This window comes from Neopsephotus bourkii, unplaced genomic scaffold, assembly GCF_033783945.1.
Source record: "Neopsephotus bourkii isolate Nb327-2 ecotype Australia unplaced genomic scaffold, CSIRO-AGI_Nbou_v1 NB_1655, whole genome shotgun sequence".
Lineage (NCBI taxonomy): Eukaryota > Metazoa > Chordata > Aves > Psittaciformes > Psittacidae > Neopsephotus > Neopsephotus bourkii.
This window is the reverse complement of record NW_026902129.1, coordinates 2,286,845-2,304,699: the sequence shown is the minus strand read 5'-3', so window position 1 is coordinate 2,304,699 and position 17,855 is coordinate 2,286,845. Positions and strand designations below refer to the sequence as shown.

At 40.0% G+C, this 17,855-nt stretch overlaps 1 long non-coding RNA gene across 6 annotated transcripts in view; it reads right to left on the bottom strand.

Moving 5' to 3' along the window:
• The window catches only part of LOC133223842 (uncharacterized), a 487,088-nt gene that overhangs the window by 349,674 nt on the left and 119,559 nt on the right, over positions 1-17,855 (bottom strand). The window contains exon 4 of one of the 6 annotated variants that reach the window (XR_009728703.1): positions 15,678-16,559. The exons of the other annotated variants lie outside the window; for them this stretch is intronic. This is a non-coding gene — a long non-coding RNA (uncharacterized LOC133223842). Of the gene's footprint in view, positions 1-15,677; positions 16,560-17,855 lie in introns of those variants that run through there. 6 annotated transcript variants of the gene reach the window in all.

The following is a 17,855-nucleotide window of genomic DNA, read 5'->3' as shown; positions in this document are numbered from 1 at the left end:
ATGCTCAGGTCAGGGGCAGGGGATGGGGGGACAGTCAGTTGTTCAGTTTGTTGCACGTTTTCACTCTTATTTCCAGTTGTTTTCGTTGGGGCCATGATTCTTCTACTACCTCTGTAACTGTTCATGCTCTCAGTAAGTCAAACTGTCAGAAATGCTGGATACTCCTCTGTGGTTGTGCAAGATGGGATTCATTAAAATAACATGAAATTAAGTAGATGGCTATAAATAGAGTATCTGTGTCAAAAGCACAAAAGCTAATATTAATATAAAAAAAAAAAGAAGTATAAACGGGGATTCCAAACTTAGATCTTAGAAAAATGATTAATGAAAAACAAAACTACGAGAGGCAAGCTGATGCCTGTAGAGAGAGAGAAGAGGGAGGAGGAGAGACGTAGAGATCGCATAGACAGGTACTTCCTAACTATTTAGAATAACCAGTAGTTCAGTGGATATGTTATCCAGACCAAGTGTATGGTACTTCATGTTCTACCCATGTAACCCTGAAACTGAATCAGCAAGTAGTTGAGAAGCAGAGTTTAACAAATATTGGGACTGGTCGTATTCAGTGTTGTCAACAGTACTGTGCATGGTAACGGAGCAGAAAGCTCACCATAACTGACAGGTAACTAAAAAGTTTAACTTCCCCACTCCCCCAGCCACTCCCAAAACCCCCAAACCCTAACAAAGCAACACTCATGCCAGCACAATGTGACATTTCCCGAGTAAGGAAGAAATTGCTAGTGAAGCTTCTAACCAGAATTTATCAGGAATGCTGTTTTGAGAAAAATAAATCCAGTTTAAGCAATGCCCTTCTTTAGAATCACAGACATACAGCCACTTACACAAAAATGCCAGAAGCCACCCATTACAAGTATGCTTAAACAATACATTGCTAGCAGAAATTGTGGGATAAATATGTGCTGCCAAACTATGGCACAAGCAGATGTTTAGTGAAGGCTGATGGGGTGCATGCGCATGGCACCTAGGGTAGGGAGGGAAGGAAGAAGAAAGGGAGGGAGGAAGTTCTGCCAGATCCTGCTGCGCTGGGGATTCCCAAATGCATCTGCAACATGCATATACGATTTCTAGCAGACGTCTGGGTTGGGTCCCTCTATACTGCTCAACTAAAGAGATAAAAATAGAGCTGAGAAATTACTTCAAAATATGCAAAATGTTTTGAAGATAAAGGCCTCAAAATGACTGAATCATCTCTTTATTATTAGCGGAAGTGAGAGGAGGTTAAAAAAAGATCTGAAATGACCAACCACTTCACATATTGGGAAATCACCTCAGTGAACACAAGCAAGCTAAATGATGGTGGCCTAAAATTTCCATTCTGCTGTCTACTAGATGAAAAGCAATGACAATTCTGTCTGCTCACAGACTGTGGGTACGAAATTTCAGTGACCCAAGCAGATCCCAGACAGATAATAACTATTGCTCTCAGTTCTCCAAACTATGAGTTCAGAAGTTTAAGCTGATACAAATAGTGTGTTTTGCCACTGTAAGCTCTCTTCTGCTTATCTTTAGATTTTATGCTGTGCTTATTACAGCAGTATTCCTTCTAGGCTACTCTTCCCACAAAACTCTCTTGCCAAACTCCTAATGATCCATTCATCCTCTGTCTTGATATAAAAAAACCTCATGCAAGACATGATAAACACTAAGGCAATTAGCTACACCACCTGCCCCATTCCACCTACTTGCCTTACGCTACTGGAGGCACCACCACATCAACAACAACTACAAATCTGGATCCAGACCCAGACCAGTAAGATGTCCTTCCACAAACTTCCAATTATGTTTATTTCTGGCTGCTGAATAAGACCAACTTCCTCCTTGCATCCCATTAGCTTATTCCAGGAAGTATTTAAAATTAGAAAATAGAAATGCTTCTTTGCAAACTATCAAAAAAAGATGAAAGAAAAATACACAACAAACATGTAAATTACAGGAAATCATGTGCCCTTTAACCAGATCAGCATAGCCGAAATGCAGACATTCTTTTGGAAGAAAGGACTTCTATTTTGCGGCAAAACTGAATATATAACTTGTGCTTTCTACTAAGTAAACCCTAATCAGTATACATAATGCATATGCATATTTGAGGTTGTATGTTGGCCGGGGGATAGAAAAATATAACCAACCGAAACCAGACATTCCTCGCTCCAAGATGGAAGTACCTATTTACTGCTCTAAGAGGGAACAATTAAAGAAGATCGCCTTCCTTTAAACTGTTCCCACAAAAAATATATTAACACAGTTACACCAACTCTTTTTCAAAAGAGTTGAATAGAACAAGAAAAACAGAGGCACATTCAGTTTACATACACATGGTTAAGACAAGTATGGGTCCCCTACAGATCACTTATAGGAAAAATATGGTTATTGTTGCAAATAGTATTCCTATTCGGTACTTACTAGTGTCAGTGAAAATACTTCCAATGCTTTAAGGTGTGTAAGTCTGGCTCAGGACAATATTTCAAATTATAGAGCTTTTAGAGTTTGTATGCTTTCATTTTTTTTTAATGGACAAGCATTAGGCATCCACATGAGAATACTGCTAACCAGGTGCCATACTGAATTGCTTCTGTATCAACAGGCTAATAACAATAATATTAGACTGAGTAGTGTAAAATTCAGTGCTATTCTACTGTGGGTTAGCTAACATAATCCTATTGATTGCATTTTCAATGCTTTCTGAAGGACTTAGGGGTGTAGCACCTAAATCTATGCCAGAAGAGAATTTAAAATAATTAATGAGGATGACGGGCTAAAACTTAAACAGGGGAAGTTTAGATTGTATATAAGGACGAAATTCTTTACTGGTGAGGCACTGGAATGGGTTGCCCAGGGAGGTTGTGAATGCTCCGTCCCTGGCAGTGTTCAAGGCCAGGTTGGACAAAGCCATGGGTGACATGGTTTAGTGTGAGGTGCCCCTGCCCATGGCAGAGGGGTTGGAGCTAAATGATCTTATGGTCCTTTCCAACCCTAACTATTCTATGATTCTATGATAACAGTATCACTAAACATAGCACTGGTAACTACTGGAACCAGAGCCAAGTCGCTTATGTTTTCATTATCAAGGCACTGAAATCATGGAGCAAATTAAAAACCTGTTGTGACAAACGCTTAGGAAAAAGTCTCCCTTAAGTGAAATAAAGAAAGAACTCCTGGCACTTTATGAGTAAGTATGAGCTTAGGATTTCGCAGTGTTGAGGTGAAAATTCTGATCAGCAGCCAGATCTGCATTGTTTTCATCAAAAGATAGTGGGAAACACTACTTGCTCTCATGAGCTTACTACTTCCGTTTCCTAAGCGTAGGAGAGGATTACATGAAACACACTAGATTTTCCATTTTTTTTGCAAAAATTCCTTATAGCATGAGTTGCTAAAGCACACTAACTGCAAATCTTGTGTATATGGTGCTGTTTTTTTATGGACACAGTATAAACCCAGTGCAAGATAAATTTCAAATTTACTCTCCAAGACACTTCCCTTGTTGCATCATAATTTCTCATTTCCACATTATTAAAGTTCTCTCTTAATATGAAATGAAGACCATTTCTATCAACATTCCTAGAAAAGGACTGAGCTCACACCAAGGCCAAGGCAGCAGAAGGGAGGCCAAATGTGCCTCAAAATCACACGGGTTTCCCTTTGAATCCAGTACCTCAGGAGAAATAAATGAAAGTCTAATTTTCACAAAATCCCAGAATGGTTTGGGTTGGAAGGGATCTTAGAGCTCATCCAGTTCCAAGCCCCTGTCACAGGCAGGGACACCTTCCACTAGAGCAGGTTGCCCAAAGCCCCATCCAACCTGGCCTTGAACGCTGCCAGGGATGGGGCAGCCACAGACCCTCTGGGCACCATGTGCCAGTGTCCCATCACCCTCACAGGCAAGAATATCTTCCTAATGTCTAATCTAAAACTTCCCTCAATCAGTTTAAAGCCATTGCCCCTTGTTCTATCACTACGAGCCGTGCTAACAATTCTCTGTCTCTCTTATAAGCCCTCTTTATATATTGAAAATGCCCCATTAAGGTCATTCTCTTCTTCAGGTTGAATGACGCCACCTCTCCAGCCTCTACTCATAGAAGAGGTGTCCCAGACCCCTGATCATTTTCATGGCCCTCCTCTGGACTCAAAGGTCCATGCATGCCTTGTGCTGGGGACCCCACAGCTGGGTGTAGTACTCCAAGTGGGGCTCAGGAGAGCAGAGGTATATTCCCAAATGCCTGCATGCAGACATTATACCTATACGAGGCCAAAACAAAAACACCATTCACTGTGTAATTAGTAGCCAGATCTGAAGAGAGAAAAAAATATTTTTAATCTTTGTGGCTTTTCTGTGTGCTCCATTTCACTTAGGCGAGCCATTTGTTGCACAATTTATACTAAACAAAGCGTTCTCCAATTCACAATGTATTGTTTCATGAAAACAGAGGAAAAATGCCCACCCCTGTCACCAGTTCATGCCACGAGGCAACCTTCATTTACCATTAGCAACAGCGCTATAGATGGGCAGTATTTATTTATAACTGTCTAACCTGAATGCAATCACCAGGCAAGCTGCACCAAGAGATTTTGCTCCTTTATAAATATGAATGGCTAAAGGAAAGTGTCAACAATAACAAGAAAATCAAACTCCATGCACTTTCTACACGCTGGCATCCTTCCGCAGATGACGCAAATCTTTTGTTCTACAGTGGATTGCAATTATCTAAACAAAAGGATTACAACAGCCAAGTGATTTTTGGTAGTAATACTGAAAACTGACACAGAAGTTTCAGTCAGAGGTTTTCCAGTTGGCACAATAAAGAAGGGAAACCCCTCCAAAAGGCAGCACGATAGAGCTCCTCCCTCCTAAACACACAGAAGCTGCAGCACTTATTTTGTGACTTTCTTCTTTCCCCATCCTTACAATTGAGGCAGTTTCTGCAGCTTAACTTCAGATTTTCAAACCCTGCTCTTGTTCCAGTGCTATAAATGCAGAATAATTGTTTATATGAGTGGGCATCAAGAAGAGAACCTGGCAGAGAGCCTGGACTGAAAATAGCTTGTTTTCCTGATTCATAAGCTCATAACTTATCGCGAACCAGTTACTCAGGGCAAAACATCCCTTGTGTTCCCCATATGCCTCCTGCATGATGGCTCTGACTATGATGCAGCTTAACAACCAGCCCTGGGAAACTCTTGGGAAGCATTTGGAGCTACATTAGTAGAGCAAAGAGTGGCATGGGTCTGCTTAATTTCAGAAAATGGCAGTGGGATTACAATGTGCTGACAGGACTCATCGAAGGAATTTATTTCCATGCTTTGGGCCTGTGGCCTAATGAATTGGAAAATATTTCCCTATGCTCTTTGCTTAAGTTCTAAATTAAACTGACATCTTTTATTAAAAATGCCGGATTTACTAACTGAAATGCATGGCATGCTATTCCTATTTGATAATGCAAGCTTCCTATCAGTCATATGTATCATAGAATCAGACTGGTTTGGGTTGGAAGGGACCTTGAAGCTCATCCAGCTCCACCCCCTGCCACGTACAGGGACACCTTCCGCTAGAGCAGGTTGCTCCAAGCCCCATCCAACCTGGCCTTGAGCACTGCCAGGGATGGGGCAGCCACAGCTTCTCTGGGCACCCTGTGCCAGCACCTCAGCACCCTCACAGGAAAGAACTTCTGCCTAAGAGCTCATCTCAGTCTCCCCTCTGTCAGGTTAAAGCCATTCCCCTTGTCCTGTCCCTACAGACCCTTGTCCAAAGCCCCTCTCCTGGTCTCCTGCAGCCCCTTTAGGCACTGGAGCTGCTCTAAGGTCTCCCCTTAAGGAGCCTTCTCTTCTCCAGGCTGACCCAGCCCAGCTCTCTCAGCCTGGCTCCAGAGCAGAGCTGCTCCATCCCTCACAGCATCTCCATAGCCTCCTCTGGACTCACTCCAACAGCTCCACATCCCTCTCAGTCTGAGGGCCCCAGAGCTGAACACAGGACTGCAGTGGGGTTCTCACAAGAGGAGAGTACATGGGGTGGCATACACTGGGCTGTAAATTCTCCACACATGAAAATTTAAGCCCTGAATAGCGTATTCAATTCATTGCCTACACTGACCTGTAAATCAATAAGTATACTGAATAATGCTGGTGGGGTTATAGCTCTGAGTTTATATTCTATATTACAGACTGATGAATTTTTCTTTACTTGTTTACATTGCCTGAAAAAAACAATAGTCTACTCTTCGCTGTCCATTAGCTTCCCACTGATAAGATAGGGATTTAACAAGCAGGTTAACTGAAGCAGGGCTTTCATTCTCAGACATCTTAGAGGAGAGAGGACTTCTTCTTGGGGATCTTAAAGGCTTTTGCATGGAGGCAAACCAAAATTTGTCTATTAGCAGTCCCCTTTCCATGTCACTAAGAGGCAAGCAGCAAGAGCTGCAGAGAGCCTCCCCAGAGGGCTTAGCTCAGCATCTGCTGGAGATCTTCCAAAGGGTAATGCTACTCTGTGGTGTAAAGAAACGGTTTGATAACACTCCCTCTGTAGCTTGGGGAGCCAGATAAAAGCAGCAAGGAGAGATTTAATTACAGTTCAGAGGCTCACAGTTCTGTTCTGCTAATGAACTGGTCTGACTGTTAACTTTTCTTGCTGAAAAAGTAAAGACCAATAAGTCATGTTAACAACATTATTATCAGCAGCTTCGGGGATGACACACATATTCTCTGCCTGAGATTTTGCCTAGAGCTATATAAATCTGAACAGTGAAATAGCACAGTCCAATCAGTTCCATGCTAGAGTGGACTAAAGGAAAAGTGAAACCAGCAGCATTACAATTCATGAAAGATTCATTTCCTAAATCCCTATTTCCTTAAATAGATTCCTTTAAAATTCTCACAAGAATCAGTTCGTATCAAGAGGTAATAGGGTGGAGTGTTGTTCTCAGAGAAAACAAAACAAACCCATACCCTTCAAACCTCCAAGTATCTGTGCTAATCTTGAAGCAGCTGCCAAAAACTCTGCAGCTTCCTGAATACCGATTATTACTTACGTTATGCACGTTCAGTGCTCATGTAGCTTAACCTGGACATAGCACAGTACATGAATGAGAAATCACCAATCACAAATACTGACAGCATTTTTCCGTTTGCTCCGTAGTACAAGCATGACAGTAAAAGCACATCACTCACAGAGGTTTCTCAACATGGGAGCTCTGTCCCCCTCATGAGCCGCCTTCCTCCTCCCCTGTGAACTGCTTGCTTTCGCTTTTTTGACCACCTTGTGTTTTGTGTTCCCTCTTCCTTCCTCTGCCCACAACAGTTCCTACAGATCACTTTAAAGAGAAAGTTTTCATTTCCCTCTGCACACTAGGTGCGGATATGCAGACCCACTCATCCGTCACTTAGTGGTGTTTAAGTCAGTGATGTTATACCAGCATAAAGGTGGTGTGAAAGGGCAATTTGGCTCGGTGTAGTCTTCATCTGTTCAAGCTCATACTAGCACACTGAGTTCCAAATAATTAGGAGCAACTCTCCAGCTGGTGTTTTGGTAGAAAAGGTGGTTGAGCAACCCAGTCTGGATTTTCCTACATCTGAAAGAGCCTGAAGATGCCTTGAACATTACATACACTTTCCTAATATGTTTTCAGTGTCGGCTATAGCACAGCAGTGGGTGGAATGACAAATAGGTATTCTTTGGGAATGACTTGCCACTGTCAGAGTTCAGAGGAGTTCAGAGCATTACATTTGTATTTATTTACTGGTGCTTTCCACTATTTACCAGGATTTTTCCCCTGCCCAATCCATGCAGCTTCGACTCAGAGAGTTCCCTCTGCTTTGTTGCTAGGGCTCCCCTGGATTTTATCATCCATAAAGTTTGCACACTGATGAATGAATACAGATACTTCGAGTGATGTTTTGCATATTCAGGTTTCACTTCTGCTTGTGCTAGTGATCTGCTCTGCTGCCTTTCTATGCAAGCTTTTTGGAAGCAGAGTGAAGCACAAGGTTGATGGGGTCTGTATCACGCAACTTAATCTTACTAATTAGATTTATTCTTTTTAAACTGATATATTTCTCTTTAATAGGTTGTGAAGCAACCTGCCCACCCCTCAACCCCTCCTTAATACTACAATTTTTAAATGAAAAGGGAATATGAGGGTTGAAACCAATCAATTGAAAACTCATCATGCCATTACAGAGACTTCTGAGTATTATAGCTCTCTTTCCACTGGACTTCCATCCAGAAATTCAGGTGGTTTCTTTTAATATCTAGAGCTCAAGGAAGATTTCTGACTGAATCATCTGGAAGACTATTTTAAAGAATGACTACATTAACAAGTATTACCAGCTTCTTGTTCAGACTAAAATGAATGTATTCTTTTAATGCAATTAAGTCCAAGGTGTTTTGTTTCCCCCCCCATCTTCTGCCTCCTCTTATCTTCATTCCCTTGGGTTTCACAAACATACAGTAACAATTAATTATTACTCAAACCAAGGTGGTTAATACTGTACTATTAATAAAACCTTTGTGGGGAATTATAAACCCCTTTTGCGTTCACCAAGTATATAGAAGGCAATATTTATTCATGTATTATTTATCAGGCAATGATGAGCTGAATAAGGGGGGTTGTACCAGTGTGGATAAATTGAGAACAGATGAATACCTCACCCTAAAAGTCAAACTGAACATGGACTTTTTTGGCCCCCTTTGGAGACTTTAAGGCGCTCTTTCCTTCTCTCTTCACCTCTTTAGTTATTTCTGTAATTCTTGTAATGCTCCCTTTACATTTCCAAGCTTCACTTCAATAGAGCGTTGTGTGAGGAAAATTAAACAACAAGTATTGCTAAACTCACATCAACAAGAGATTTGCAGAAGAAAGGATACTATAAATTCCTGATTAAAACAAACCCTGATACAGTTATTTACACTTCGATCATTTACCTTAGGGGAAAAGCAACTGTAGTTCATTGCATGTTATTTAGACATGAAAGAAATGCCAAGAAACCCTCTCCACAATCACACTAGAATCTTTCACTGGAGTTGCCTAATAGATAGGCCTTGCACATCACATCTTCAAGCATACAGGAAATAAAACTGTAAATGAATTAATGTGTAAGTACTGAAATGGCACTCCTTATGTGGTAAAGAACCAATAATACTATAGCATCACACAGGGATAATAAAACACCTTTGGAACAGTTTAACTTACTTGTGGAAAAATTTATTTAGGCATGCTGTCTCATTCACAGAAATTACAAAATGTGTATTAATTTAAATGGTGCCCAGATTTCATCCCCAAAATGCCACTAGTTGTATTAGTGTGCCTAAACAGGGGTTTATAATCACTGTGCTGAAAACAAGCATAAGCACAAGAAAAAAAAACCCCAAACTTCAAGATTCCAATCAGCTGAGAGAACCTGTTACATAATGTTTAACATTCCATCAAGTAGTCACAAATTTGCTGTTTCATTTTAAATAAAAATGGCATTATATGTAATGAAAAAAATGTCAGTGCTTTCCATCAGCAGAAAAAATTCAGTGGGAAAAAGGCACACATTTTCAATAAGCATTTTGTCAACTCTCTGGTTCAAATACTTGAAATATTGTATTAAAATGATGAATTTCAGAAAGGAACCAGGAAAAATCTCAATGAAAAGTCTTCCCATTTCCCAAACAAGTCCAGCTTTCCCACTATGCAGAGGTTTGCTCACTTGCTGGATTATACATACCTAAAAACTTTCCTTTATATGTTATTGCTGGGGTGGAAGGCACACATCTGGAGGGGGAAGAGGGGAAGACTGGGGCATTAAGAAGAAATTTGTTGTATACTGGCATCATGAGTTAGTGCAAAATAAAAAATAGGTGCTGCTCCATTCAGTCCTTGTTGATTTTCCTACCCTTCTCATAAGTTAACTCAGTTCAAGAAGCAGGGCATTCCCTTATGAAATCTACTTCACATTTCTTAGCAAACTGTGCAACTTTGCATGGTATCATTTTTTTCTTTTAATTTTTAATGAAAAGGTGGTAAAAAAGAATAAAACCCTGTATTGAAACTGTGACTTACTTAAAACTGAGATGTTTCCAGAACAATTTAATGGAAAAAGGTTAGGCTTGATTATTATTAAGCTATATATATAGTTCTATCCACACACAAAAGCATATGCACACACCCCTTTCTGTGGCTTGGAACAATTGCTAAGGACAGATGGACTTGGGAGGGGTTTCACAAGTACTGCAAAAGGTCTCATGTACTGCATTTGTTTACACCAACTGTTTAAAAACACATAAATCAGCCGCTCCAGGGCAAGCAAAGCAAAAAAAGAAGGTACAAGTAACACATATATGTATTTGGTACTAACAGCGGAAAGCTAATGTATATTCAGCAAAATACAATAAATGTGGAGAATATAATTTGCTCTAGCTTGTGCTGCTCTTTATGCCAGATCTATTTAATAGAACTGCTTACAGCAATGTTTAGTATTAGGTTATAGAGATCTCAGAAGGGAAAAGAGACAATAACAAGTGCTAAGAGTATGAATCTGGCCTGCAGTCAGAAAAGGCCACAGACAAGCAGTTCCTTTACCCAGACTGAGGCTTGTGTACAGCCTGGGATTCCACACAAGGGAGAAGGTTCCTAAAATAGTCTTGGCCCGTTGTAGGACACAAAACGTGATATGGACTTAATCCTACCTAGCAAGGGGCAGAGCTGAGCTGAAGAGTGGAGTTAAACGCATCATGTGAGCAACATCATCTGAAAGCAATAAATCTCTTGAGGAATACTTCCAGGTAATGTCTCTGAATAGGTAATGCCCTTTAGGAATGTATGACGACGCTTTGAAGAGACAGCTTTCTCCTCTTCCCTAGAAGCCTTTCTAGCACTGCCCAGTGTAAGAAAAGACACCAATAATTCCCAGACAGATGGGAGAGCCTGTGTTTCAGTCAACAGCTCTCATTTAAGTATTATTTCAAGAACAAAGATTATTGGCCAATTCCCAAACTCCTTCCTTCCACTTAGCTCCTAGCAGCAAGAGCCTTGGGCCTTGGTTCCTGACCATCCAAGCAAGCCCCTGGCAGTACTTGTCACTCCCCTGAAGAAAGCACTGGAGGGATGGGTACCTCTTTATAGCTATGGTTTCTTAGGAACAGAAATCTCCTGCACTTCTCTCCATCTCTTCCAATAAACTTACATCTGTGAATATGTAGTTGATACGTAACTGAGCTCTTACTGTGCTGTTTGAGAAGAAACCAGAGAATGTCAAATTTACAAATCAACTACCTACCTGTTCTGATCAAACACATGTATCCTTTCCTTCAGAAAATAGCACAATCACCTAGATCCCACATTCTTACTCTCTCTTTTGTTTTTCCTTCCCTATTTTTTTTCCTGTATTCTTTCTAGCTGCTGAGTCCTGAACTCACCTAAAAGAGCTGTAGCATCAGCATACTCAATTGTACAGAAATGATAAACTTATCTGCCTTGTTTGAAGTTGCTGCACCTCCAGTGCATACTCAGACTTGGGTGGCAAGGTGCTGTGCACTTAAGATGGCAGTTGTTTCATGCAAGACTCTCAAAAAACTTAGTGATGCTCCATATATGAAAACATATATGCTGCTTTTAGCTTAAAGCCAGCATGGTTTAGCCAACCATCAAATTCATAAGCAAAATAATTTTTCCTATTTAGCAAAACTTATTTATGTGGTCAGTCAAATGTGTAAGTCAATCAAATAGTGTAGGGAGGAACCTAATTATCCCAGTTAACAGATGAATCCATTCTTCTCCCTTTCTGTGGGGAATAGCTTCCACTGAGCATGAGTTCCCACACTGTGAATGGGAGAGAAGAGGCCTGAAAATTTTGCACTTTCACAGTATACTCACTACTGCCATTCCTCAGAGCTTTCAAATTACAGCTTTCATCTGCAAGCTTTTTGGGGAGAGGCTTTCTTTCTTTCTATTCATTGCTGGATAGATCACTTGAAATTGTGCAAAATCATACGTCCCCAGGCCATGCAGATAAATCAATATGCTCTCTCCTCTCCCAGTATTTTTGTACAATTCAACAATCTTCCACGTTGCTATTGTGTGTTTTTGCTTGAGAATATAAATCCACTTTCAGTAATTCTGCCACTGGTAAGCTTTATAGCATAAGTTCTGCAGTAATAGGAACAGAGACATAGCAAAATTCATGGCACGTCCAAATTCACAGGAGACATCAGACTTGTGTAACTACCATTGTGCTTGTAGTTCAGCTGAACCATCTTTGTACATTGATGACAAACATGAGCTTAGTGTTGGTTAACCCACAAAAGGCAGGCAAAACTTGCACTCCATGCTGATTTGACTGAATGCAGCAAATCTGACCAAAATCATAAAACTCCTGTGTCTGGACACACTCTTCATGGCAAAGCTGTTAGAAAAGCCTGCAACCCTGGACAACCCTCTTCCTTTTTCTCTGAATTCAACATTACCTGTTTCAGCACAGGCCAGATGTAACAAGAGGGAATAGAAAAGTTTGTACTGCTGCTGTGCGTGATGAATTTGCATAATGTTACAGTATGCTAGACAAAATGATCCATTATTCATTGCACAGAAATTATCCAGTCATTCAATATATGCCAACAGTCAGAGCAAAAATATCAGTATCAAAATTTCTTTAATCCAAATCACTATTAACTTCATTATGTTCTGTCACATCTTGAAGATGCTGCATTTAATTTAATGAGATGTTTCTATCCCCTAAGCAAAGAATTTTTGCAGCAGAATAACGAAGAGAACTCAGAAGACCCTAAATGGGTTTCTGAAAGCTCTCATAACCACCCATACTGTACTATACCATTCACTTGCTGCTATTCATTGAGCATTTTTTGTGGTATCAGAGCTTTAAAACCCACATGCTTAGGTTCATGTACAAGACCGTGTTGTTTAGTATTTAAATGGACAACAATTACTTTAACAGGAACAGAGGTGCAATATCTTATCTTTCACCTACTAATTTGTTCCCCAGGTTCCTTAACCCAATGGCTGCACTGGTTTACTGAGTGGTTTGCTAAAGGGCCACTATGGTCATCCTCCAGAACTGCATCTGCGGTCAGTCTCTTCCACTGACTTTATACTCTCAATTTTCCTCCAAGTTTTTTTAGGCTTTGCTACCTTGTGCTGTTTCTTACTTAGTTTCTCCATAAATCTTTGTAGTTTACCTGCAACTAAAAAGCAGTCCCTACATTTACGTCCTGCTGCTGAGCCCCCGGAGCAAGCCACTTGGAGATAACTCCAAATGAGTGCCACGAAAGTGCTATTTAGACAACTGTGTAGGGCTTTCCCAGGGAACATTAGGTTTCATAGACTTGTTACTCTTGTGGAGGTCCCCTGGCAATAGCTCAAATGACATTAAAATCTTGTCTTTCCAGGGACACACACAGAGCACTCCTCATCGCTGGGTGTCAGATGCAGTTTTGGTCTCTGACGTACACCAAACAGAATTTAGCAACTGATAGGCAGAAGCCAATCTCTGCAGCCAGAAGGGTTTATGTTCTAAATACACCAATTCATTCTGATAACATTGAAAATAATACGGGATAGTTAAAGCATTTGTGATACAGCGATATGGATGCTATAAAAAGGGTCTTATTCAACCCAGTGGAAATGAAATCCAGAGGCAGCTTCATACCACAAGTCATTTGAAGATGCAATGAAGGAGCCTTGTTATTTACCTTATTTATAAAGTGTTCTATGAAGCAAGCATCATATTAGCTAAAAAGAATAAGGGATGGGACTCAGTTGCTCAAGTAAGGCATCTACTATCATTTTAGATGCACTCTGTTGTATGAGACATTTGTAAAATCCTGGGGGATGTTACCTAGGAATTACAGGAGACATCTAAACAGATTCCAAATGACTGAGACACCCAGAAAAGTATCACAGGATGTGTAAAATGCACAATCATAGAATCATAGAACAGTTAGGGTTGGAAAGGACCTCAAGATCATGATTGGAGGCAGTCAGAAATGCGAAAAGCATTTTGCTTAATGATAAACAGATAGATGCTTAGTTAAGGAACCTTCTCCTGCTTTACTGGCTAGGGGCATTGTAGGGCCTGGCAGACCAAGAGATTTCTGCTTAGCAGGTTACTAGCTTGAAACCTTTCCAATTAAATAATAGGTACAAAAAAAAAAAAAAAAAAAAAGAAGCCCCACCCCAAAGACCCCAAAATGAGAACCCATTCACTCTGTACTAGAAGAGCTCAAGTTATCTCTCAGGTTTATGAACAAACATTTGAAAGTCACTCGTAATAGTTTTATTACTGTTGTGAACAAATAGCTCAGCTGATTGCTTTAAAAGAACCTACTGATCACCATCAGACTCACCAAAACCTTATTTCCAGATGTCAGAAAAAATAAATAAATCATAAAACAAGTTAAAATGTGTCATTGCCAACATTATCTATTTCTGTTTGTACTTAACAAAGCCAACTGATCCTTTTTCTGTGTGAAATGAGCAAACGCAGGCAAGGCATGAGAAGGATTCACACAGCTATATGTAATAGTATCTTGCAGGAATAACAAAGATGCTGAAAGCTAGAATTATGACTCCTAGGAAGGCTGGAGTACAACTTTAGAGCCTGATAAGGAGTGAGTATGAAACAGAGTAGCTGGAACATTTCACAGGGTAACTGGTATCGTGCGGTGGCAGAGGAGGAGGATGGACATTAAATGAAAGTGATTAAAAAGCACTGCATTCAAATGTACGAGTACTATGCCCACACTGCAAGAGACAGCAGGAGGCAGTGAATCATCCAACATTTAAATCAACACCCCCTTAAAACAAAATGTATTCAGCTCAATGTGGGTATCTCCAGTGGGCTCCAAAAGTTCTGACAATGCGTGGCACAGGTTACTCACGTCTTGCTCTGCCCATAACGCAGTCACCATTTAGTAAGTGACTTGATTCAGAGGCATAGAGAGTTTCTGATGAATCATAAAATGTTCAGTGTCTGATTTAAGGGCTTTCTGTCACCACCGTGGATTTGCTAGTGCTAATTTATGTAAAAAAGGGCTTTCAGGGACAGAATGATGGTAGGGTAAGGGGTGGTGGTAAGGAAAAGAGAAAGGAGAAATGAATTCAAAGGTCCTGGAAATGGACGGTGAAAGTGCTGTGGAAACAGCATGTATGTTTTCTGACTTCTGGTTTTTTGTTTTTTAAAGAAGTGAATATTGAGGAGACATTAATCATATTGTTAAAAACCTGGCAGAATAAATGTGTCAACAAAACTCCTTTTTTACTCGCATTCTATTACAACACTTCGAAGGATTTCTATGGAAACAGTAGGCTGTTACAATGGGAAATACCCAGCATAGCTGAAAATGTCAATCTTCCTTTCAGCAGTGGACTGGCCATAAATAGAGATTCAGTGCAGCAAAACTGGTATCACTTAGAAGCAAAGTCTCAAATAAGGGAACTACAGCAATGCAGGAACACTTAAATCCAAGACAAAATGGGATTGCCCACCTTGAGCAGCAAAGCACTGTGCTAACAATAAAATATTTAACTGCACTATTTGTGTATTTGGATGTATCAGGATATAGCACCTATTTGGGTAAAGCAGAATAACTCCTGCTTCTAATATTTCTGCATTTGGAGATAACTCCTAGTGACAGAAGAAGAGGGATAGCTCACAGAGTGCCCCTTTTATTTATTTATCTTATAACTGATGACACTCCGTACCACACACAATCAGCAGCATTGCCTCTGCCTTATCTACTACTCACTCATGCCTTCTCTTTCACCATGCAACGTCCAGTGTCATATTTAACTCTTCCATGTGCTTTTCTCAGTGCCCAGAGTAGGAATTCTTATATAGATTTAAAAACAAAAGCCTGAAACCACACTATTCTCTAAAAAACATGTAAACCAAGAAAGAGCTCTTCTTGCTCTTTTCAGAAGGCCCTCAGTTATGCACACACCCCTTCCCACACTCTTCCCACACACAGAGATCCTGTGACTAGAATAGCTGCTTCCTAAAGCATGAAATATTGTGAAGGCTCGCTTTACATCTCAGGCCGTTAATCTCACTAAAATCTTTAAATCTCTAAACCATATAAAAATGTCATGATCACAGTTTGCAATATATATTTCTGCTGCTTTTCACACACAAAGAAAATTATCCCTCCTTCAGTAGTCATTTAGCATCATTTCTGAAGAGCACACTGGTCCTTATTGCAGACATGCAATTTCAGTAACTTGCAATGAACAAAGCAGGTTCCAAAATGCTTACATAAGTAAAGATTGTTTCCTATACTTTATAGAAGGATATAGAAGAATGATACAGAGACATCATAAACATACTTTTTATGACAGCTTCTTAATTTCTTCCCCTGAAGTTCTGGATGGTTACCTCTTGTTGGTTTTGCACACAAATTGGGGTCAAAGAATTCTCTTTGTGGCAAGCGGCAATTCTGATAAGATCAGGCAGTGACTCACTGGTGATGCACTGGGTAGAAGCTACTGGTCTTGGCTACAATAATGCTGCTGTCTTAGATTGCTATCGCTGTCTCCTTTGGCACACATTAATTGCTGTCAAATAATAATAAAAATGCACTAATTTTTTCCCCACGCTTCTTACTTCCCAAGAACGGAATGCTTGTCACATATGGACAAGGGCATGTGACATAACGTGAATGAAATGCTGCCTGTTGCATCTGATTGTTATTTGTTGACAAGTCCACTTATTTGAATGTGCCAAAGTAATAACAAGATGGAATTTAAGATGAGCATTCCAGAACATATTATTTAGGAATGCTGTGGGCAACATGGTGCTTCATGCACTGTGTTGCCTGTTGTATCAGTAATGCATTCATGACTAAATAAGTTTTGGACATTTGCCATACTGATGGGATTGTGTAAGTCTGAGGACCACAAGAATGATGGCCTGGAACGATAGAGCCCAGCAATGCAGAATGGTCTTTGCTAGACCAGTAGAGGATTTCTCAGCAATCATCCGTAAATTATGCAATTACAGCTGATTAGTGTCAAACTCATGTAGACACAGGGATTGAATAAACACCATATAATCACACTGCACGGAATAAAACAGTGCTCCACTACATTAAAATAGGGCTTCAGCAATAAGGGTAACATACCTACTCTCAAAGTAATAGTAAGGAATCTAGTCTCTCAATCACCTTACACAAAGATTTAAAAACTAAAGAATAATTTAAAAAAGAAATAAAAACCTTGGGATTCATAACTTACTTTGGAAAAAAAGTCCCCTTATAAGGAGAGATAGAGCATCCTCATATCAGATGCTTATAAGGAGATAGAGCATCCTGATCCTGCAGCAACCAGCAAAACAAATGTTACAAGTACCAGCTCTTTGTCAACTTTTAGGGAAGTCTGTTTCTATCTGCAACTGGAAACATTGGTTTAATTTTCAAAAGCAGCTAGTGTCTTATGCTTGATTTGAAGAGGACAGAAAATTTCTAAGGGACAATACCTTCCAAAACCTTTGCTTTGAATTGGCTACCCCAACTATGACCCATCTTTACATAACGAGTCTCTTTTTAAAATAGACTGCTTTCCTGTAGCCATTCTGAACAATGAGATTTTTAGGTATAGTCTGAACTGAATCTTAAAATCAGTACCTTCTGGCAAACTAAAGCTGTGTGAATAAGCACTCGGTATAAGATACAGGTTCACAACTGACAATAACTGTCTTACATTTGGAGTGTAAAATCATTTACTTTATAATGGCAGCATGAAAATTCATCCTGGATTAAAATCTTTCCATTTTACTGTAGGTTTGAAGAATAAAGACATAGACAAATTAACAAAGTATTAACCAAAATTGTTGCAAAGACTTCTGTCTGTTGG